General features: G+C 39.4%; 1 protein-coding gene and 1 pseudogene across 1 annotated transcript in view; both read left to right on the plus strand.

The window, feature by feature from the left end:
• Window positions 1-24568, plus strand: part of LOC140949654 (uncharacterized) — a 460765-nt gene that overhangs the window by 424273 nt on the left and 11924 nt on the right. The window lies entirely within an intron of this gene.
• Window positions 7-24503, plus strand: LOC140950316 (proto-oncogene tyrosine-protein kinase receptor Ret-like; annotated as a pseudogene).

Below are 24568 nucleotides of genomic sequence, written 5' to 3' on the forward strand. Positions count from 1 at the left end.
TAGCAATCATCGATGACAATCACTTTCTAATAATAAATTACCATTCAGCGCAAGCAATCAATTTCACAAAATCCTGCTCTGCAACCGTTTCAACTTTAAATTAAAATGCAGTTTTGTCTCTTTCTTAAACTCATGTTTTACATTCTTAAAAATTCCAGGTTCTGAGAGTAATAAAACGGGAGTCCTTCACGGTGCCTACATCAGTGTAATTCTGCTATTGTCGATCATACTCTTTATTCTCATTGTTGTACTTTGGAAAATGCGCTTTCGTTCAGGTAAGAGATTGTAGTCAAGACTATATTCACGGCAACATATTGAGCCCCCTAATGACGTATCTTCTTTCGATGATTTTGAACCAAAGCTTTTAATGTAGTTGATTTCAGTAAATCTACACTTCTTTTAAGCCGTCCATGTTTATTGGTCTCTTATAACCTTAACTTTTTAAATCAACTATAACTTTAATTTTTTGTTGGGCGAGGTGCATGGTTTGGGTCCCAAAAATAGTGCTGGTTAAGGGACTTGTCAGAAATTAGCAGGGGGGGAGGGGGGTGGAAACAGAGGGTGGGTCACAACTTTTTGAGACTCAGAAAAGGGAGGGGTCATGAAAAATGGGTCGTTAAAAGGGGGAGGGTCATGCAAATATATGCCCTTGATCATGTAGAGGCTCACCCACAGACGAAAAAGGAAGTTCTTTATTTGGTAAAAAAAAAGGGAAAAAAAGAACAACGAAACATTATGGATAGAAACTGTGAAGTACTATTGCAAGAATTTAACAAACATCCACTTTTCATTTATAACAATGCTATAGAGTCTTATTGAAATTATGAATAATGTTGTTATTAATGTTATTAGAGTTTTGGCTATCCTTTTCATCACTGTCTTCGCCATCACCATCAATGCTGCTGTGAGTATCTTGATCATCATTATTTATGTCATCAGCTTTGATACAATCATTTTCATCATCATCATGATTTTCATTTAAGTTAAAGCGTAGATATTGCTTGATAATGTCCTGTGATTCATTGCTGAACAATCCCTTCTCAAAGGCATATTGGATATATGGCCTTTGTGTTTTGAGGATGGGCCAATAGGCTCTGTAACATCATGCGACTCTTGATGAGATGCAATGGTTTCAATAACTCTTTTGCAGTCAGCTTCCATTCTTTTTGCCCTAGCTTTCTTTGCTTTCCTTTTATTTTTTTTTTGTTTCCTTTTTTTCTTGTTGGCTTGGAATAGTGCACCTTAAAGAGCCTGGAACATTTTTCTTTCAATTCTGTAAGGTGGGGAGGGTCATGATATTTTAGGCCAAGCTCAAGGGGAGGGTTAGCAAATTTCACTCCCATTGCAGGGATGGGTCACCTCATTTCCGAACCCAAATTTAAAATTCCCACCCCCCTTCCCCCCGTGCTAATTTCTGACAAGTCCCTAACCTTAGAATTTGCCAAAATCTCAACAGTCAACCAAAAATATTGTTGTTGTCGTTGTTGTTGTTTTTTTAACTTTTTGCTCAAATCTAGGGTCTTATTAAATATGTCAGAACTGAAAAGTGATGGTTGATTACAAAGTTAAGCACGTCAATAGATTAGAGCGCAAACCAGTTTAGTGGTGTAGAAAAAAGGACGCGTATATACCTTAGAATTAATGATATTTGTCTACTTACACTAATGTTCTCATCGTGAACCAAATGACCCTTTTACTTCCAAAAGAACCGGAAGACCCCAAAAAGGATCATTGTAAGACAATGTCACGTCTTTAACTTTCTTGTGAGAGAACTATGACAGAAAGACCAGCATTGGATGCGGCGGGGCTGGGGTGGGACGGTACTTAACTTTTTGCACCATTGGCGAAAGACTGCATTTGTTAAAATTGTTTGAAGAAGGTAACTTGCTAAGAAAAGCTCTGTTTATTTCAGGCTCGTTACATTCAAATCAGTAAGTATCCATTTTTATTTAAATGTTTTAAATAAGAAGTACTTGTTAACTCTCTAGTGAGCAGTAAAAACCAGTCCAATCCTTGGTACAAAAAAAAGTCCATTACTTTAACACGAATTTCCACTACTAAGCTTCGTAAAGTTTTCCTCTGTAGTGAATTTATTGGACATTATTTTGATGTAAGGTGTGCATTTACATCAAATTGAGAAATATCATTTGGCAATAATATCAAATGATTCGACTTTTCTGTTGGTAATCCCAAAGCAACGTTCCGGCCGCAAACTCGCATTCTTCTTTTAAATGTTTTGTGATAGGCATTATGTTTACATTTGACCTTTGCGACCTTTTGTTTTTTCTTTATCTGTCATTCGTTACCCTGGGTGCCAGACACTTTTCCAGCGCGGTTTCCAGTTTCGGTCAAGTCTTTATAGTTACCCGCGGCTCGCTCGCTCGCGCGCCGAAGATGTGTCGGCCTTCGGCCAACACCGAAAATTCCCGCTGCACCCCTGAAAAACCTCTGGTACCCAAGGTAGTCATTCGTAAACAATAGCTGTAAAGAACACAATTACTTCGTCAACCAATTAGAGCTCCTGAGCAGATTCTAAACAGATTTACGTCATCAGTGAGGGATTTCTGTGAGGGATGGCTGTATTCGCAGGATAAAGGCATGCCTATGAAGATGAACCCAAATTGCTCTAGAACACTTTTAATTTCCAAAATGTGTCTATGGATAAGTCATTCGACTGCTGTGCAGGGCTTGGGGCAAATTATAGTGCATACAAGGCCTAGGAGTTAATATTTTTTACATACAGTACGATGTGACAATTGGCAGTCGCTATTCTCAAAGATTCGTACCCGTCGTCTTAAAACCATAGTTATTAGAGGAGACTGGTTATGAAAGACAACAAACATCAAACACAAAAACAACAGTGCTGAGTAGTATAGGAGGGATGTTTTACTCCGGTTTTTTGGGCAGGAATAAATTAACTAGGTGACGTCATAGGCTATTGTCTTGATCTCATAAATAAAATGCGAAGGGATTCCATTAAGATAAGGTCATGTGCTATTTTTAGTTGGTTTAGGATTTCTAGTTACTTTAAGGTCGATAAACGTCTTCGTTTTCGATTGGTTAGTTGAAAAATAAGAAACGTTTTTATTGGTTAATTCATACTGTCTGAGGAGTAAAGTCAAACTTGTCTGTGACTTAAAATCACGGAGGCGTAATGTAATTATGCAAGTCCTATTTCCTGCTGCTGTGATTGTCCTAGTTCCGGTTCACTGACTTTTGGCGGGCAAATCGTGCATATTAACGAGGGCAAAGACAAACTAGCTCTTGTCCTATTTGCTGCTGCTGTGATTGTCCTAGTTCCCGTTCACTGATTTTTGGCGGGCAAATTGTGCATATTAATGAGGGAAAAGGCAAAATAGCTCTTTTTTACACTGCAAACAATGTTTTACTTACCCCTCTCCTTTTCACAATTTTGTTATTTTCCTTCAACAATTTTTTTTATTCCCATTTTTCCTTCCTCCTCCTCCTCATTTCTATTGTTTTCCCTCCACCACCACCACCACCACACCACCACCACCACCGCCACCACATTTCTAAAACCAAATATCACATAAACTGCGGACTAACTCTCTCTCTCTCTCTCATTTTTTTTTTTTTGCAAAATTACTTCAAAATGAGTCCAAAAGGTAAGTTGCGCCTTTTTCCACCCACGAAAAAAACCTGTCTAAATCAGGATGTTGCAGGTTGCAAAACGTTTTTGCAAAAAGGAGTCACAGAACTACTTTCTAAAACCTGTAACAGCGTGATTTGTTTAAGAGCAGTTTGATTCGTAGTTGAACAGGCGTGAAACATCGCATTTTAACTCGTTTTCCACCAATATTATACAACATCTTGCGCATTTTCGATGTTTTACAACAAACTCTCACTTCATAAAAGCTTTCTGAAAGGCTTTTATGAACTGAGAGTTGGTTTCATCAAGCTTTCTGAAAAGCTTGATGGAAACATTCGTACCGGTATATCCTAACTCTAACTATCACACCAGTACAAACAAGAGAACAGTCCAAAATAAATGATTTAACTACCACATTCAACCCTTAATTTTAGAGAACAGGAAGGCGGAGAAACCATTCCATTGGTAGGTGATCATCGTGTAGATTAAAATAAAAAGATGATTGACATCCATGAAATTAAAGCTCTTAAGCGTTTAAAAGCGCTAAACTTTAAAGATTTAATGCTGTTATTGACTCTCTTGTTGTTTTCCTTTTCTCTACCAGTCTGCTTTCTTAAAACATTATACCCTTCTATATTTTAATTAATGCTAAGTTTAATTTTGGTCCTTTTTTTTAAAACGTTGTGTGCTGTATTCAAAATTAAAAGATCTAAAACACAGTGGATGCATGCTGGTCCTGAGCCGGTTTAAGGCCATTTCCTATTTTTTTCGCACCCTCTTAAATCAAGCTCAAGGCCCGAGTGGGTTTTAATTTTCGCGCGGCAATAAAAGAAAAGGTCTCCAATGTTTCGCCTAATTCCGGGTAGGTATCAAATTCGTTAAAAAAAGCAAATAATATTTCCCTAACAACTGTTGTTAGCAGAAACTCGTGCAAGCTGTGGAGCCAATAGAACAACCATCGAGCGCAGCAGATCAAGCTGACAATTTTACTTACGAGATTCCGGGAGGGGAAGATTACATGCCTCTTCGTCCCTCGCGAAGAAGCTGGGAGATCAGTAGAGAACATGTGGAGGTTATTAAAGTGATCGGCAAAGGCGCCTTCTCTGACGTTGCCAAGGCGACGTTGCGGAACATAAGAGACAATCAGGAAATTATCACAGTGGCGGCAAAAATGCTGAAAGGTGAGGTAGTAGTTCTTGATCTAAGTTTATACGATTTGGTAAATTTATACCGAAACAATGGATTACGAATACTCAAACAGTCTCGTTTGTCTCACGTGCATGCTACAGCATTTTGAAAAGTTGCAGAAAGTAACTTTTGAGAGCAAGCGATGAAGGATATCGATAACTATTTTGAATTTATTTTATTTTATTCTCCGATATTTTCAGATAAACATGGTTCTATAGTGTGGGCCACGGTAAACATCATTTAATCTAGTTAACTGTGGCGCTTCGTTTTCAAGGAACAATTTCTTTAGTACACATTATGGACTATTTTGGTTTACTTTCCCTGTTTATAGCAAATTGACCGGATTCAGACAGAAAGGATCTTCTTTCAGAACTTGAGTTGATGAAAAAACTGACACCTCATCCCACGTGATCAAACTTGTGGCGTGCGTGACCGAGAGTGGTAAGAGAATAAACATTCCTTTAGGAGTACTTTTACGCCTTTTTTCTTCTTGTACAATGTAGTTGGGAAGAGAAGAAAAAAATGTAGAAAATGTTTGTGAATGTTGCTTCCAGGAGGCATTCCGTTGGACTTTTATTGAAGGTGGTGGGGTATGAAATTGTGATCGGATATTTTCTTTTTTTGTTTATTACCAGTGTTAGCGGAGCTCTCTCGCGCGCGAAGCGCTCGAAGTGGAGCACCGCGTACCATGGGTACGAAAATTTGGTTATCTATGCTTCGGAGAAATTTTGGTAGTGACTTGTAGTCACGTGACCTACGTCCGTCCGTCAATCCGCACCACAGGCAGACCATTGTCAAATAACTCAATCAACAGGTATGGCAACCCAAATGCAACTGGAGGTTTTTTTGGCGGTATAGCGCACGGCCACCCGCGTCTTACAAAGCAGAGAAAATAAAACAGTCGATAAAGACAAGTCGGAAAACGGATATTGTTTCTGTATCCGTGTTGTCTAAAGTATTAAGCTTGGATTGATTGTCACGCCCCAAAATTTAGAATATAGAGAAAAAGACAGACAGACAAAGTAGACCACAGGCTAGCGAAGCTCAACGAGAAAAAGAGCGACAGAGAGCTAGAGCGAGAGATACAAACAAGAACAAAGACAACAACAACAAACAAAGGAGACGAATTTCCTTGGAAGAACAACATAAAAATTTTTCAGCGGTGGTGAAAAAATCAAAAAGGAACAAAAGCAACAAAATTTTTTGAGAGCACATAACACATAAAACGTGTAACTAGGAAGTGTCAGGTTACAACATCAATGGGAAAGAAATGAACAGAATCGTTTGCTGCTCGTTCAGTGTTGTTGTTTTCTTTTGCAAATTAGACCTATTGATTTTTTTTTGCCGTTTTCGTTACTGCCTCTGTTTGGCATAAAACGATTTAGTTTTTGACTAAATTATAGCGTAGCACCATGGGTAAGAAACCATCCCACCTACCCATCCGTGAAAATTTCGTAATCACGTGACCGTACCCCGACCGACCGCCCGCCCGAGAGACCGTCCGTCCGCACCACAGGCATACCAATGTAAAATAACTCAATCAACAGGTATGTTAACCCAAATGCAACTGGAGGTTTTTTTTGGCGGGAAATCGCATAGCCACCGGCGTCTTGTAAAGCAGAGACAACAAAACAGTCAATAAAGACGAAAACGGAAAGCGGAAATTGTTTCTGTATCTGTGTTGTCTAAAGTATTAAGCTTAGATAAATTGTCATGTCCACAAATTTGGAATATAGAGCAAGAGAAAGACGGAGAAAAAGAGAAAGTGGGCGGCAGGCCAGCGAAGCTCAAAGAGAAAAAGGGCGACAGGGATTAAGAACGAGAGATAAAAAACAAAGGAGGCATTTTTTTTGTTGCAAGGACAACAGGAAAATTTTGTAGCGGCGGTGACAAAATGAGAAATGCTAGCGACCACCAATGCAAGGTGAAAATGAGCGGCAGTGAACGGGAACAGGTGCGACATTTCCTCCATAAAACGTGAAGCCAGTAACTAAGAAGTTTCTGGAAGTTTCACGTTGTAGTTGTGCAAAACAAAGGCAAAGAAATGTACAAAAAAAATCTGCTGCACGTGCAAAGTTGCTTTTGCTAATTAGACCTATATTGTTGTTTTTCACCTTTTTCCGGCGTTGCATGCCTTGGCCTCTTAGCATTACTAGATTTTATATTTTGTTTCCGATTTTGTTTGAACAAACTATGAATATTCTCGAGGGCTTCGCTTTTAGCCCTGGCTAAATCTATATTAAGTATATTTCGAGAGATTCGCTTTTAGCCCTGGCTAAATCTATATAACATTTTAGGGCCATTTATACGAGAAAAAATAAGACGCGTCTTACATAGGAAGCGAACTTTCCTTATAAACGGCACATTTCGTCTAAAATAAGACGCGACTTAGCTAAGACGCGTCTTATTTTAGAACAACCCTTAACATCTGTTCTTAGATAAGACGCGTCTTAGCTAAGACGAGAAAAACTTCATAGAAACGATCTTCGCGTCTTAAATAAGACGCGAACGCATAGTACGCATGCGTTAATTTTTGGCGCGCCACGTCATTCTCGTTCCCAGAGCTTCGATCCTTTTGGTCAGCGGCGGGGATCGAGAGCTCTGGTTGGTTCCAACTTAAGGGCTTGTTTTGATTGGCTTTCAAACACAAAGGAAACAAACCGGAAATAAAAGGTAAGGCGAACATGGCTGATCAAGGCTGATGACCGTAGGATCCGGATCGGACAGCATTAATACTTACGTGGAGAATTGAATTTGAAGAACGTCTAACGGACATATCATTTTAAACAAACACCCGCTGTTTCTTATTGAAAAAGTAACAGTTGAAGGAGTAATTGAGGTTGAGATCAGCGAAATTTTGCGGGTTAAAAAAACTACTGGCTGGGATGAGTGGTGATAGTTTTCAGTCATTCGTTTGAGAAGACGACTATAGGGGATAGCCAGCCAGGTTCAAAGTGAAAGACAAAAGCTGCAAGAGACCGGTACGTTAAAAAAGATGGATGTTTTTCCTCTGTGTTTGTATTATTTGACATCTTGGTACTACTGACAATACTACAAAATTGTTGATATAGAAAGCTTACTTTTTGTCACTCTTTGAGTTGAATGCTGCTAGTTTTTATCTGTCCTGTAGTTTACTAATTCATCAAGAACCAAACCCCTCACTAGTCAATTATAAATCTACTTATTTTGTGTATATTTCTAAAGTAATATCATGTAAAACTGTGTAAACCCATTCCAGTAACTCATCAGTTCAAATGCAACCCCAATATCCCCATCCATCCCCATCCATTTAGCTCTCTCTGCGTTGGCTACCCCCAGAGAATTAAACCATTTCCTTGAAGCCAGAGTCAAATTCATCACCCAAATAAGTTTCCATTTATTTTTTTTGCTTTATTTTGTTCAAAAATATTTAAATACATAACAGACCAAGTTCGATATATTAAAATTCTAACATGACTCCAAGGTTTTCTGGTCATTTTTCTATATTTGGTTTGGTCTTCTATGAGCCCAAGTCTCCAGTGGGAATTACGAGACAACAGAGTTGTGAAAAATTTACAATTTTTGTCCCTAAAGCTTCGGAGTCATGATAGAATTTTTATATATCGACTGTGGGCCATTACAACCTTGTGTGACAATCTACTTTAAATCCTCTAGTTAAGCCCCCCTAATTTATTTCTAGCATGTTTGTGGTCGGGGCGGGGGTCCCCCAGGAGGTACTTTAGGATTTTCTGGGTGGGGATGTGCCGCTGGGACCCTGGATCCCTTAACCTATACTAGAGCTAGTTCAGCTGAATTTTACTACCCTATACTAGAGTAAACTCCCCAACCCCCCCTCCCCCCCCCCTCCATCCTAGAGTAGCTGTTTTCCAGAAACTACTGAGGTCACTAGCACAGTCTAGCCAAAACAAAACCTTATACCACAATCGTTTCTCTCCCAAAAAAGCATTTATTTATACTTGTTCATTTTTTCTTTTTCATCAAGTCCTAAATTTCAGGTTAACCTGATTGAATAAAGACCATTTTCATTATATTATAGGGTTTATGTTAAAAAAAAAAAAAGAAACACTTACCTTCTTTCTCTAAGTCACAAAAAACCTAGTCCACCTTCTTTCTTGTAGTCTCAAAGAACAGTCCTAAATGAGTCCTAATTTTGGACACGGGTTTTGATTTGGTCGATTTTCAACCCCGCATTCAACTTGCATGGTCGCGTCGCAGGTTACATGCTGAGCTCCGGGGCTGAGCTATGCCAAGCACGCACGTACGCCATTATCAAGAACAATAAATTGTTTAATTTTAACCAGTATTAAAACCACCGACTTCTGTCTGAATCCCGATTTTTGACAGTTAATAATATCCAGTACTGTTTTATGATAGCCATCTATTGACACTTTCTTTGCTTTTACTCCCGGGGCTGAGCTGCGTAAATTTCAACTTGCCGACTTGATCTTTTTATATGTTCGAGTGGCAATTCCCGGTTTCCCTAGTCTAGATAAAATCTTCAACCTACTGATCAGTTTCCTGAAAAATGATACCCTATTCTAGACCCAAATGCTCTGATGTATATACCCTATCCTAGAGTAAACTGCTTGAAAACCATACCCTTCACAGCGGCACATACCTATATAGCCCATACATGGCAGTACCCCCCTGGGGTGGGGGGTGCAGATAGAGGCAGGAGGTTAGCAATTTGGTGGTGAAGAATAAGGAGAGAGAGACGTATAAAAGATGGGAGGGGCCGGGGCTTGAGGAGAGGATTTACAGCATTGACCAAAATTTCCCTTGCATGAAAAAAAAAAAAACTGCTCTGATCGAACATCTTGTACCTTGGGTGATAGCTTTATGGTTTTATATGATTTAATTTAACCTCTTGTGAGTGACCACTTAATACATGATTCACAATGTGTGAATTATATTATTTCAAGCTATGAAATCCAAAGAAAGAATAAAACCTAATTGTAAAATACTGTTACAAAATTATAATTAAAGTTAGGCTGTTAGAAGACAGGCTATTAATTGAATGAGTGATGCAAGTTTTAATGTTTTCTTATAATATTTTTGTATGTAGGCAGCAATGTTGATGAAAGGAAAACCAGTACAAGGGTCACTGTTAGCATCTGTTATCTGAGCACATCAATAAACCTCACCTGCAAAGTTACCAACTGAGCCTACAGAATTACAGGCAATTGGCCATAGGACTGCAGAGTTCGTAGAATACAAGAAACCTTTTCATTTCACTTTATATAAGCTGCAAAAAAAGCTATTGTTTAAAAAAAATTCCAGTTTGATACAGTTTCATGTAAGCTTTTCTGTAAGAATGACTTGTTGTTACCTTTGAAAAAAGCTGCAGGTGCTGATCATCAGCTTGAACCATAGAAATTTGACAACAGCAGTGCTTAATATTAGCTAACATATAGTTTATTTCTTGTCTTTGTTGCATTCAGACGTCTGCTTGCCCTTTGCTTGTTTATATATCTTGAGGATTCCTTAATTACCTAAAAAAATCAGAGTGTTTACATGAATTTTGCAAGTTTGCAGCTGGACTTAAGATCCTGTATCCCCACCCCAACCTGCAAGTTGCTTAAACCCATTGACAAGAAAAGTGACACAATATATGTATGCTAATTTACATTGTTTCATAATTCTAACAAAGAGGACTGGAATAATAGCTACTTTAACATGCCCGAGCAAGGCTGAACCTGTACCAATATCATGGTACTTTTTTGAAATGGGCTATTAATAATTCAGGTCTGTGAAACCCTCTACTTTAACTTTATCAAGTTTACTTAGCTTGTTGAACATGATTATCATACAGATTCTGATAGGTATTTTGAGACCTCTCTGCTGCAGTGTTAGCCTGTTCACACCCCCTATATTTTCTCTATACAGATCGTCGAGGGCGCGTATGAAAATAAAAGAGAGCAGTACATGGCTGAGTGGTCAGCCCACCGGTCTTAAAATCCAGTGGTCCAGGGTTCGAGTCGTACTCTGGCCACTTGCTGGATTTGTTCTTATTCATCCAGAGTTCAAATCCTTGCCCACGCTTGCATGTAAATAGCCAACTGGTTGCCTCCTGCCAGTTGGGGATTTTAATCCTGTTATGTTGTATTTGAATTATTTGTTTCCAGGTATTTGAATGGAGTGCCTGTAAACTAGCTGGGCAAGCGAAGTGCACTTTCCGCTATAAACAAGTCTTTTAATAAACCTTTAAAGAAAACGGCAGTGGTTACTGCAGTGTTCACAATCATGTGACCCAAATCAAAGTTGACCTGTTTCGGAGACAAGCTTGTTGAATCCTTATTCAGGCTTGTAAAATGAGTCAGACAACAAATCAGGGTCTTAAAATAATTAAATGGCCTTGTGCTCAGCTGATAATAATAAATTCATACATTAATTATTAATGCATGAATTTGGAGACCTTGTTTTTGTGTTGCTCACATTTATTATTTACATGTGTAAGACTGTTCTTGTACCCCTTTCCCTAGCCTGTTCCAGGCTCCGAGATGGTGGTGGAAAGTCGTTCAGTAATAAGAAATGAGAAAAACGCGCGAGGGCTGGGGAGAGACAGGGCGGCGGAGCCTGTACGCATTTTTTTAACGGCCTGTTCCGGTATATCAGCTCCTGATATACCCTCTGATTGGTCAATTGTGACAGTTAACATCATCACCTGGTAGCGTGGTCATTAGTTTGTCATCACCAAGATGGCTAACGCGAATCGCGCGTGTGACCTTCATGAATCGGCGTTGTCTTGTGCTTTAGACGAGTGTCTGCGACTTGGCTCGCGGTAAAGATGTTTTCGGTATTATGCCCACCGGTTTCGGCAAAAGTTTAATCTTTCAGCTATTCCCACGCTTGGCTAAAGCTGCTCTAATCCTAGAAAACTCTGCGATAATAGTCGTTTCGCCGCTGATATCTATAATGCGAGACCAAGTGGAACAACTGAAAAAGCTTGGATGTCCGGCCGCAACTATTTGGCATCGGTGAAGAGGGAAAGGAGGACGCGAAGAAAGCGAGAGAAGGAAAGTGTGAAATTGTTTTCGGTAATCCGGAGTCCTGGTTGATCACAAAGTGGCAATAACAAAACAGTCCAAAGACTGTTAAGCTTAATATTCCGCTATTACCAAGGGAGAAACTACGCGCTCCAGTCAAAAGACTCACACCATTTTCAGAGAAACACTATCAAGCTGGAGTTTACTATAAAGTCACGATGGAATTCTCCTTAGTTGATGTAGCTTAAGTTTAAGCTGCACTTCATTCTTATAATTCTGGATCTGTAAATCACTATCCGTGATAATTTAACATTCTTCAAAGAAAACTAACGAGCTGGGCCCAGCGTGACACAACATTGCAGAAAAATATTACATTAATTCCCGGACTAAAGAAAATCACTTAGTTAGTCAGATCCAGAAGGCACTTCGCCGACTAGAAACAAACGCCGTAGTAAATCGATTTTTGTGCCATGACCTCTCAGTGTGAAACAAGCGGCTAAAGTCACATTTGCTCAGTGACAATGTAGTACCTTCCAGAGCATAACCTCAGTACCCATCAGAGGAAAAAACTTACCGCCCCCTTTTATTGCTATAAACTAGAGCCAAAAAAACGGATGCTCTCCCCGGGACTCTCTCACAGGATAACGAATTCGAAGACATAAATTTCCACACATCGCACAAGGAGTTCGCGTCGCGTGCAATGCTCACGCGAGAAACTTGAGAATGATTGTAGCTAACTGAAGTGTTAACAGTTTTGACAGCCGAATCCAGACGTGACAAAAATGGGCGGAAGAGGGTCGTTAAAGAAATGCTAACAGGCTCTCTCTCTCATTTTTCCCGCCGCCACCGCCCCCTTTCCCAAGTCGTGCGCGTCTTATTTTCGCTTTGCTCGTTTTAATACGTTCCCACTGTACTATCTGAGAGCCTGGCACAGGCTACCCTTTCCCTACCCCCACTACAGAACCTGCACATTTAGAGTAGTAGGGAGAAGACGAAGACTTCTTTGTTGCTTTTGCTTTTCAAAAAAAAAAAAGGTAGTTTTTGCTCCAAAAATAATATACTGTGCAAATTGGATTTCATAGCTTCAAATGAAAACACCACATTCACAAGAATGTCCTTGTCATGTAACCTATTCATTGCTATCATTTAATGAAAATCATTGACAAAGATACTTGTCAAGGACATTCCTACATATATAGCGGTAAACCTTTCATTCCAATGCATCCCATGTATGTCATGGCATGTGGTGGTGTTAACCGAAGGCCATTTATTTTTGTTTATTCTCATTTTATTTTATTTCAGCTGATTTTTTGTAAATTTATGGAAATCTTAGTCTCCTTCACAGCCAGTTTTAGGCTTGTCACGCAACGCTGGGAAGAGCGTGACGAGCCTAAAAATGGCTGCGAAGGAGACTAAGGAAATCTTGAAGTGTGAACAAAAGTGAACTGAAGCTGATATGACACAGAAAGTCAAAGTTACAGGTCAAAATTAACTTCAAGTTTAAATTTTTTAACCTGGGTTGATTCTCTGTTTCCTTTAATTGCCTCTAAAGCCATGAATAATAATTAGGGCTAGGAGGCAAAGGAAATTGAGAATCAACCTAGGTTAAAACATGATATGCAATTTATGATATGTATAAAGCTGATTCAATAAAGGTTGCTCTGGGTATTGGTAATGGTCCATTGTTTAATGATCACTGAAACAAATCATTGCCTTGTTCTGTATGCCCAAATTACCACAGCAACCTTTATTGTATTAGGTATATTTGTGTCCCTTCTTGTTCATAAAGCGAGTTAATCACCACAAAATATCTTAAATAGACTGGAGTCTTAAAATATTTTCCTGATTAACAAGGAGGCACTGGAAACATATGGCATAGGCTGACAGCTGCATTTTAAAGAGTATTTTTAATACAGTGTGTTGAAGCTGACTTGTGCACTGTATATTTTAACCCCTAAGTGTGACAGGTACCTAATAACCCTTACAATATTGCAGCCTGTCATCAACCAGAATGGTCATGGGAATAAGCAAAAAAATCACCAAGCAAAAAAAGCTATTAATAGTACATATTCTTCTGACATCAGTATCAGAAGACCCAACATGTGTCTGTCAAGGAAGGGAAACCAAAATACTTCTTGATTAAAAGAAGCTATTTTTCAGAAAATCTTTAGGAAACTGGCTGGACAATTTGTTTCCAAATTTTCAAGAGGTGAAAGTGGGTAAAGAGTAGGGGTTACCTATATTTTCCCCAGATGATGGCGTCCTGCCTGTTTGCCCTAACATTTCCATGAGGATTTTTCCCTTTTCATTTTCAGTCTTCATTCCCAGGATAATTTTCGAATAATCCCTCAGTTTGAAGACTGCACATTTGTTGCTTGACGGAAGTTTACTTCAATTCACTCAAAATAATAATTCTAGTAAATTTTTTAATTCATATAGAAATGACTCAACACCGTTCAACACAAAATAGAACATTTTCGACTTACTAGTCAAAGCAAGGAAGCGTTACGTTATATTACATTAGCTTTCACTTTTAGTTAAATTCCAAGATTCAGAAACCGCTTTGTTGTCATCATTTCAGGATTGGAGACTGGTGAGAATAATGGTAAAACCGAGCTGGTGATATCTCACAGTACATCATCTTTCATATTCACACGATCCCCTCCTAATACACACGCACTTACAGCCTTACCTTATTTTCACTTTTTGCCCCTAAAAGAGAGCGTTGAGCAATGAAACAAAATAAGAATGGTCGGTGCTTCCTCTTTCGGTTTTTCTCCAAACAGACCATGAAACACGGCGATTTATTGAACGATTTGCCAAATCCGTGCAACTGCGAAACATCTTTATTCTCAAGAACCACGCACTTTACAAGTAAGCTTATTAGTTTTTCAAACTTTTTCTTGCAAAGACTTTTACTTCGAATCCTAGTTGTGCAACGGTGGCACATTTTGCTGCTGAATTTTTTAGATTATTATTATTTCTTTTCTTGCGACTGCGCAGTCAAACCGGAAGTCCGCGATTTGCGGACTCCAAATTGGAACCAGCCAGAGCTCTCGATCCCCGCCGCTGACCAAAAGGATCGAAGCTCTGGGAACGAGAATGGCGCCACGTTGGATTGCCGTTGCTACGGGCAACATTCACATGAAAACGACTCAAGAACTGATATAAGACGCGAACCATTTATACGAGCTGTTCTCGTCTTAGATAAGACATGCTCGCATAAATGGTACAGTTCGAGTCTTATTTAAGACGCGTCTTATGTAAGACGCTTCTAATTTTTCCTCGTATAAATGGCCCTAATGTTCCGTGACAGATAGTTTTTTTTTCTATCAGCCTCAAAATTTTACTTTTTCCTTCACAACTTAAATATATCCACCCCCATTTTTCTCCATTAAAAATATTCTAAACTTATTTTAAAAAAATTCTTAAACCTTATTTGCGCCGGGGACTACAACCTAACCGAAGCTTTTTTTAGATCGAATAAATTCTAGTCGAGATTTTAAAGAGAAACTGTAAAAATAGATGCAATTCAAGACATTTCACTGTAATTTCACCTTAAATAATTAACTCATTTTGCAGATGACTGTACGTAGCCTTATGAATAGAACATTATCCTTCCGGTTTGCTTCATCAGCACGAACATGAAGGTATGGGATAGCCACCCCAGACTCTCTTTAGCTAAGTTAGACTAACCCTACGGGTTCCTCATCCCCCTAACATAACCACCCCAATCCTTAACTTAAATCCGCTTCCATTGCTTTCCAAACCTAACCATGTTGCAAAAGGAATAAAAGATACACATATGGTCACCCAATACTATGATTTAATACGAAAAAAAAGCAGTACACAATAAAGAAGGCTTGGGTAAAACCAGCTAGAGTGTCGCTTACACCACATGGATGCAGAACCGGATTTAACTTTATATAATGGTGAGCTGAGGGGGAAGTCTTCCAACCGACATGATCCATGATGGCTGTTAAGTCAGCCCCAGCCACAGCCAAAGAAATCGCGCATCCTCTTCTCAAGCTATGCAGGACGTCATGCAAAGTGATCCGACGGTTCGTAAAGATATGCGATAGTTACTGGGTATAAGACGCAATTTAACCTCATACACAAAGCACTTCACTGGCTTGTCGAATACTCCGTGGTTGAAAGTTTGTTGGCTTCACCAATACACCATTTTACAGTTGTGGACTTAGTACCCTAGCCTTCAAGTGAATGTGAGGCTGACGGTGACCTTGTTTTGATACAAACCTTCTTTGCTTTGTTATGGAAATTGTCCTTGAAAAATAATACTAGTTACCATAAGAATAACTAATGATCTACATTATAAAGCAAAACGACGTCAACTTCAGACTCGCTTCCATCCATAACTGTAAAATGGCCTATTCACGTGTATCAGGGCAATTTTTTTCAATTAAAACTACAGATGTAGAAAATTGTAGTAATTCACAAACCACTTCGCTGGCTTGTACACGTAACCTAGCCGTATTAACTAACAAACCACTCCGCTGGCTTCTCGATAATACTCTTCGGCCCAAATTTTTCATTAACCATTTCACTGGCTTATCAAAATATTCCGTAGTTAAAGATTGTTAGCTATTGTTGGCTTCACCGGGTTTGTACACGTAACGAAAATTACATTTGTTCACAAACCACTCCTCTCGCCTGTACCCGTAATGTAGCCGTAGAATTTAACAAATCACCTCGCCGGTTCGTCGAAATACTCCGCGACCCAAATCTTTCACAAACCACTTCGCTGGATTGAAAAAAAAAAACATTTCGTCACAAGTAAGAAATATCCTGGACTACTTCAGATAGACTCACGTACAGAAAAATAAGCTTAGAAATTGGAAGAAAAAAAAATATCCTACGCAAGGATAAATAACCCCGGAACAAAATCTATGAAAGAAATACCTCTAGGATATCTGAAACGGCTGAACTCTCAGATTGTCTAGATTGTAAGCTCTAAGAAGCACCAGCCACAGAATTGTTCACACGACCCGAAGCTGTTGGCGTTGGTTGTTGACTGGCAGCTTGCAACACGTGTTGCCGCGTTTCTGCCGGGTGAATTTGTCGAAGAGTAGAAGCAACTTCGTCCGCTAAAGGGTTGGCCGGACGCGCTAGCGCGTCAGGAGTATTCATGACTAATGAGTTTTGGACCCAGCGCAAATGAAACTGATGCATAATTACCGGAGTCTTATATAACGTTAATATATAGATTTAGCCAAGGCTAAAAGCGAAGCTATCGATAATATTTATAGTTTGTTCAAACAATGTAAAATCGTGTAAGCGGCGACGGCAACGCCGGAGAACGGTGAAAAAACAACAATAGGAGAGCTTAACAATTATTTGGAAAACCAGGAAATTTCGGGGAGAATTCAAATGGAACCGTTCATCCTGGTGGAAATTTTCCGAAAAAAAAAGTAATACCTTTCGAGGTAGTACCTTTTTCCCGTTCTTACCGAAACAACCGAAATTTTCTGTCCCTTTTGTTTGGATTACCAGTGCCAGGCTTTATGTCGAGAGAAAGTGAAAAATTTACCGGTTTGTAAATGGTACAACTCAATCCCGTTTCTTTTTTCGGTGAAAAAAAAAAAATACCAGTACCATTTGACGGACATTTTTCACCGAAATGTCCGTTCAAATGGCAAGCGCCCTTAGCCAAAAAGCAACTTTGCACGTGCAGCACACTTCTTTTGTACATTTCTTTGCCGCGTTGTTTTGACTTCTGACGTGAAACCTCCAGAAACTTCCTAAATACACGTTTTATGTAGGAAATGTCGTGCGTGTTCTCGTTAGCATTTTTTTTTTCACTGCCGCTGATTTTCACCTTGCATTGGTGGCCGTAAGTGTTTGTCATTTTCTCACCCCTGCTACGTAATTTTCATCTTCGTCGCCCAGTATCCTCCTCTTTCATAAAGTGGTGAATAATATCGTCTATCTATATCACAACATTAAGAGCCAATTCATGCAAAAATCGACCAAAATCGCCGATTCGAGTTGCATCGACCACTTGTTTTGCTGTTCGAATGTGGAATCGTTGAGTTCTATTCGATGCCATATCCCCCACACGTTGTCTTGAATGAGGTACAATTCGTTTGAAGGAAATGTTAGGGAAGTTAAGAACCACGACGACGGCTTGGTCGACGACGACCGGAAGTGAGTTAAACTGTACTGCGCAAGCGCGACCAGTAAATTTCGTCGTCGTGGTGTCGTCGACGACGCCAAACAAAGCTAGAATAACGTCGTCCTGTAATCCACAAGCTTCGGCAGGTATAAGTCCACTGTTTTAAGCGGTTTTTGAAGGCCTCTGCATTTTCTTGTCCTCCTAAATCCAGGTATCGTTCCTTTTTTCTCCTAGCAAGCGATGTTGATTGAAAATTCGACTAATGAATTGATTTTACTTTGAAGAATGACAACAGTTGAGGAGGCCGAGCGAGCGAACTCGTAAGTGAATTGTGATAAATTTATTTGTACGTATTTAGGTAAGGCAAATCGTACATCTTTGATATAGAGGAAATAAACTTTATATGGAAAACAGCTATCACACCAGAATGTCTCTTTTTCGAAATCTAAACTCTGACAGACACTCGGACTCGGTCATCTCATTCAAGTTGAAAGTTGAATAATTTTTGTACGAAAAGTAGGTGTATTTCCACTCGAAAAGGTCAGACAACACAAAACATTTTTCATCGTCAATGAAATTAGACGTACGGCTTGAACAAATTAGATATTGCATTGTTTTGAAAGACGCCATTGCGAAAAACTTTGTTGCGAACGAACATCACAGTTTTACATCTGTGTTTACATTCAGTGTCGTCGTCGTCGACCTACCGACCGACTGCATCTTAACTTTCCTTTTTCCCGCCGAAACTGACGTTCTCGTTCCAGTCTTTTCCCAGTCAACAGACGTCGTGAGCTTCGTCGTGGTTCTTAAGTTCCCTAATAAAAAAACGACAACAACAAAGCCGTCAGAACTGGACTGTGATCTTTAACCTTTACAAAAAAAAAATTTACTCTAGGGAAAATCGGGTTTAATTTCAAACTAAAAGTAAAACTGAAAGGTTTATTTTATCGGACAGATTAGGTGGATTGGTACCGTACCCGGGAGACTCTGGGTTATCTAAGAGAATTGACAACTCTTGAATCTAAGTGACTTATTAAATCAATTATGTGATTGGCGATTTCCCTTGGAACTTGGCACTAATTGGAATAACTGTTCCGTCGCCATCCAATACCGAGCTCGCAACGATGGAAAGGGCATATATTAAAGGAACTTAGGGCGCTTTCGATCTGTCAGAACTGGCCGACTGGACCATCGCCCGACCGGTCATTTTGAAAATGAAATAGGATTTTTCCAAGAGTTTTTGCCGAAAAACGTTCTCTTTCGAGCATACTATTTCGGATTAGACTGATCTAGCTGAAGATTTTGATTAAAAGGGAAATTATCATTGTGAGGGGAATGGTCTGGCTGGGCAGTTCTGAGCTAAAATAAAGTCTGTTTCGCTTTCAATACCAGAAAGAGACCATGTCGACCTATGCGCAGTTACGTCCTTAATAGTTAGACAACGACAAAGGAACAATCTCGGTTGATCTCTGCTTATTCCTTCTATCAAGCGAACACAGAGTACCTACTAATGCTCGAAAAAAGGAGCACGAACCTTCCATAGCTTCATCGAAGAAGAGCGCACACAAACAGTGTGTATGCAACGATCTTTTTCTTTTTCAAGTGGGAATGAACAGTTGATGAGTCAAATTAAACTAAATTTAATTCGATAATGTTGATCAGATGCCTAAAACGTCAAAATATTAAAGATGATTCTCGGGTAAAATAATGTCAACTGGAGTATTTTTGAAGAGGGAGGAGTATAAAAGATGAATCTTCTTCTGTGTACTGGAGTCGGTAAAGCGCGTAACGTGTATTTCACCGGAAGTAGACCCTTGGCACACTCCTATGCAAATGAGATTAATTGAAGTGAACGGATCCACGAGCAAGGAACCTTGCTTTGTTAAGCTACCGAGTTTTACTTTATAGACGGCTTTTTTAAGGTCCAGGTTTCTCAAAATTTTTAACAAGCATGAGATGTTAACTTAAAAACATTAGAGAAAACAGAGAGATGAAGAAATTACCAGAAAGCTGTCACGCACCTCCACAATGCTACAATGTGAACGTACCCATTCCAGCGGACTTCACGACTACGGTAACATAGCATGAAATAGGTGATAAGACGGCAAAATGAAACAACTTGGAGCTTGAAGTACAACAGATACAGGTTAAGGTGAGCTTTTCAAAAAAATTGTTCTACATATCAAGGCTACCAGCGTTGTAAACGGAAACCTAAAGTCAAATTGTTGGTGGTGGTCGCGTGACTCATGTGTTGGATGGCGTTATTTCATGTTGTCTGTAACAGGAATTTCAAATAATTTCTGAGAACCTCAAAGTGATTTTCCCACAATAATTTTAACATAACATAATAGTTTGATGCTTGTAGTGTTTTCCCCTTCAATCCTGAAAAATTCTGATCAAAGGCACTTGATGAAAATGGGCAATTTTTTCAACTACCTTCCGTGGTTGGACAACAGGTAGACATACGCTTCAGCTTTTTTATAATTACTCAGACTGTTGTAATGCTAAAAATATTATATATTTTGGTCAACGACGAGTTATACTTACAATTTTAGCAACGAACTTTTTTTCTAACGCGGTTGTTTTGAAATGCAAGTCGACCGAATCATAGTGAATTTCAACCCTGTTCTCGGCTTGCGAAATCGACGGCGGGGCTTGAAACGGTTTTCTTGTATTTCTCGGAAACGAACAGATCTTTCAAAGAAAAAAACTACATGGCGTTTGTACACTTACTAAAGTCTATCAGTAAGAAGAGCGATTTTTATTTTTTGAGCCTTGCCGCACTTTGGTCGATATTTGCATGGAATTGCTCATAAAATGTTCCCGACTAGAGCTGATAACTTGTTTTATTTCTTAGGTTCTTTTTTCTTTTCCTATCATGAAATATAAACGTTCATATATCCCTGTACTTGACTAAATAAACATCTTCATAAGGTTGAGAAGTTTACCTTAGCTTGTTTTATTACCCGCAGATCCCCTGTTAGTCCTTATTGAGTATGTACCGCATGGTGACCTGCTGGGCTATTTGAGGAAGAGTCGAGGACTAAACGATACGTACTTCAAGGACCCGGATAGCAAGCCACAGACCACTCTATCAGCGGATCAGTTGATGAAATTTGCCTGGCAAGTCGCAGATGGAATGTGTTACTTGTCTTCAAAAAAGGTTCGATCGTCTGTTTTTGCTTTGTTATATTATTAGTGTGAAAGAGAACATGATCTTCGCAGTAGACCGGGGGGGGGGGGGGCACTTTAGGAATTTCTGGGTGGGGATGTGCCGCTGGGACCCTGGAACCCTTGACCTATACCAGAGTTAGTTCAGCTGAATTTTGCTACCCTATACTAGAGTAAACTCCCAAAATCCCCCTATCCTAGAGTAGCTGTTTCCCCAGTCTAGATAAAATCTTCAACCAACTGATCAGTTTCCTGAAAAATGATACCCTATTCTAGACCCAAACGCTCTGATTTATATATCCTATCCTAGAGTAAACTGCTTGAAAACCATACCCTTCACAGCGGCACATACCCATATAGCCCATATATGGCAGTACCCCCCCCCCCCCCCCCCGGGGCAGTAGAATGCTGATCTTTGCGATGACCGGACGCAACGCTCTGCTATCCACTGAGCTAATCAAGCCGATTGAGCTAATAAAGTCAATGGATTGAGCGTTTCCCGGTCATTGCAAAGGTCAGGGTTCGATTCCCGGTCAACCCTTATTTTTGGGTACTTTTTCAACCGCTTAGGTTGTTCATTCATTCATACTGTGAATATCATGTTCACTTTCTTATCTTGATATTTCAATCCATATTCTATTACTGTAGTGTCAGACACGGACACAGGTCTCTTCATAAATCACGCCAAAAGGTTTGACAAATGTTTCTGCCTGCAGACTCGTAGGCCAATTTTTTAGCATATATTAAGCTTTCAACTTAGTCTGATAAAGGAATAACAAGTCTCATCTTTTCTTGTAGGTAATCCATCGTGACTTGGCGGCAAGGATGTTCTAGTTGGTGAGGGAGAAAAAGGTAAGGTGACAGATTTTGGAATGGCAAGGGATGTGCACCAGGATGACATTTACACTAAGAAAAGTCGGGTGGGTATAACACTGGGAATTTGTAAACTTTCTGGGATCGGTACTCTGATAAAAGGTAGATGAGTTTCTCCTATTTATAAAGGTCTTCTATTTGTTAACGATCCCCGGCAAGTCAAATTGGTCTTGACTTCTGAGAAACGATTATAGTTACCAATTACAACAGGAAACTAATGCGCAGTGGACAAAAACCGACATAAATGAAAACGCAAGACAACAAATTTATCTCTATATTTTGAAGCTGTCTAATTATTAGAAGACAGAAATAATGGCAGCCTGTTGTATTGATAGGTAAGCAATTTTTAAGTGAAGAGGATTGCACGGTAATCAATATTAATTAAGAAGTCAATTTGCTTTGGATGTTTGACCAATCAAAATGATATTTATGTTTTATCATGGGTGACAATTACTCCTTAATTTTTGCACGAAATTTCTGCGTTAATTTATAATTTTACATGTGAAATTACAAAGTTGTCATGGCAACGTTCCGCACGTCTCCAAGGTTTAAAAATTTATGAATGAAGATATCACGGCATTAAAAGACACTTTAGAAAACCCAAACACACGAAAGAGCAAATCAAGAAGGATTATAACAGAAAAATTCGAAAAGTTTTGAGCTTAAAGCTTTTCTGCATGTGCATGGAACTAAAGTCTCCATATGATAAGCAGGTAACAAAAAAAAAAAAAAAAAAAAAACGCGATTGGGGGCGTTATTTGTGACCCGTGATATTCATAGGTAATCAAATGGTATGACCTATCTACAACTTGTTTTTGAAGAGAAAGCCTTAGTTCGGTTGAATTCGTTTTTTTTTTTTCTTTTATAACTCTTAAGGGTCGCCTGCCTGTTAAGTGGACTGCTTATGAGGCTTTGTTGTATATGGAGTATACACAACACAAAGTGACGTGTGAGTAGTGAACATTATATGGCCTTTGAAATAGCCTTGTTCATTTTTCGTTAACTACAAATGTTCACATCTCCCATTCCTTTCAATTTGCAGTTGGAGTTATGGTATTGTCCTTTACGAGATACTTACTGTAGGTAAGCGTGGATTAAAACAGAAACATACACAATATTGTTTAAAAAAACAGTTAAATAAGCTGAGTCCTGCATCAGATATTAATTACATAATACAATCGCTCCTTTTCTCCAATAAATGAGTAGATAAATGAAATATTCCAACGTCATTCTATAGGTGGGACTCCATATCCAGAAATAAAACCTCGTCAAATCGCGGAACGACTTCAAAAAATATACAGAATGCCGAAACCAAGACACGTTGATGAGAAACTGTGAGTAAAGGTTCAGTTTATTGTATCATATAACAGCTTAGCCATTAAGGATTTTCAGTTTTGATTATCTCAGTTTTTAGTATTTGCAACTGTATCTCTATCAAAAGAGGCTTCTCATGCAAGGGGGTATTGCCTCAAGCAATCCTCTTCCACGTGAGGACTAGACCAGTCTATAGACTGGTGTGTATTCTCCTTTAACTTTTGGCGCGCTTCTGTTTAATTTCCACCTGGGCTTTCCACCTCCAAATGAACCCTTAAAGCTTTTTACTTAAGAATAGGCATAGGACATCAGGAGAGTGGAAATTGTCCACTTCACGTCTGTTTCTTAACTTAATATTAGAAATCTTTGGGCTCTTTGTTAAAATGACCCAGGTACCAGGTCATGCTGAAATGTTGGGAGGAAGAACCAAATGATCGACCAACATTTCAAAACCTGCGCAAGACCATGAAGGAAATGGAGAGAAAACACAAGGTGAGATGATTAGACAACATGATAAAGATGGTACTACATTTACAGGAAAAGATTCATTATTTGATTGTTTCGCCACTTATCAGACACAGTACAGTTATAGCGGAGCTCTCGCGCGAAGCGCGCAGCGGAGCACCATGGGTAACAAAATGTGGTAAACTACCCATCCGAGAAAATTTGGTAATCACGTGACCGTACACCGACCGCCCGCCCGACCGTCCGTCCGCACCACCGGCATACCAACGCAAAATTTCGGGTAGTCTGTGGTGAGGGTTTTTTGGCGCGAAAACGAATGGCAACCCGCGTTTTGTGAAGCATAAACAACTTAGAAGTTCAGGAAAGTCAACTCAGAACAAAAAGAAATTTTTCGTGTCGGTTGACATTTTTTATACATCCGTATTTTCTACATTATTTATTTATTATGCCCTCTAGTTTGGAGTATAGAGATAAAGAGAGGCAGAGAAAACGAGAAAGTAGGCGGCAAGCAAGCCAAGCTCAACGAGAGAGAGCGGCAGAGAGCTAGAGAAAGGAGGCGAAACTGCTCTGACGAGCAACGGGAGAGGGAGCAAGAAAGGAACAGAGAAAGGAGGCGCAATTTTACTGACGAGCAACGGGAGAAAGAGCAGGAAAGGGATAGAGAAAGGAGGCGCAATTTTACTGATGAGCAACGGGAGAGAGAACAGGAAAGGGACAGAGAAAGGAGGAAACATTTTACTGAGGAGCAACGCGAGAGAGAGCAAGGGAGAAACAGAGAAAGGAGGCAAAATTTTACTGACGAACAACGGGGAAAAGCGCGAGAAAACG

The sequence above is a fragment of the Porites lutea genome, chromosome 10, assembly GCF_958299795.1.
Source record: "Porites lutea chromosome 10, jaPorLute2.1, whole genome shotgun sequence".
Classification (NCBI taxonomy): Eukaryota; Metazoa; Cnidaria; class Anthozoa; order Scleractinia; family Poritidae; genus Porites; species Porites lutea.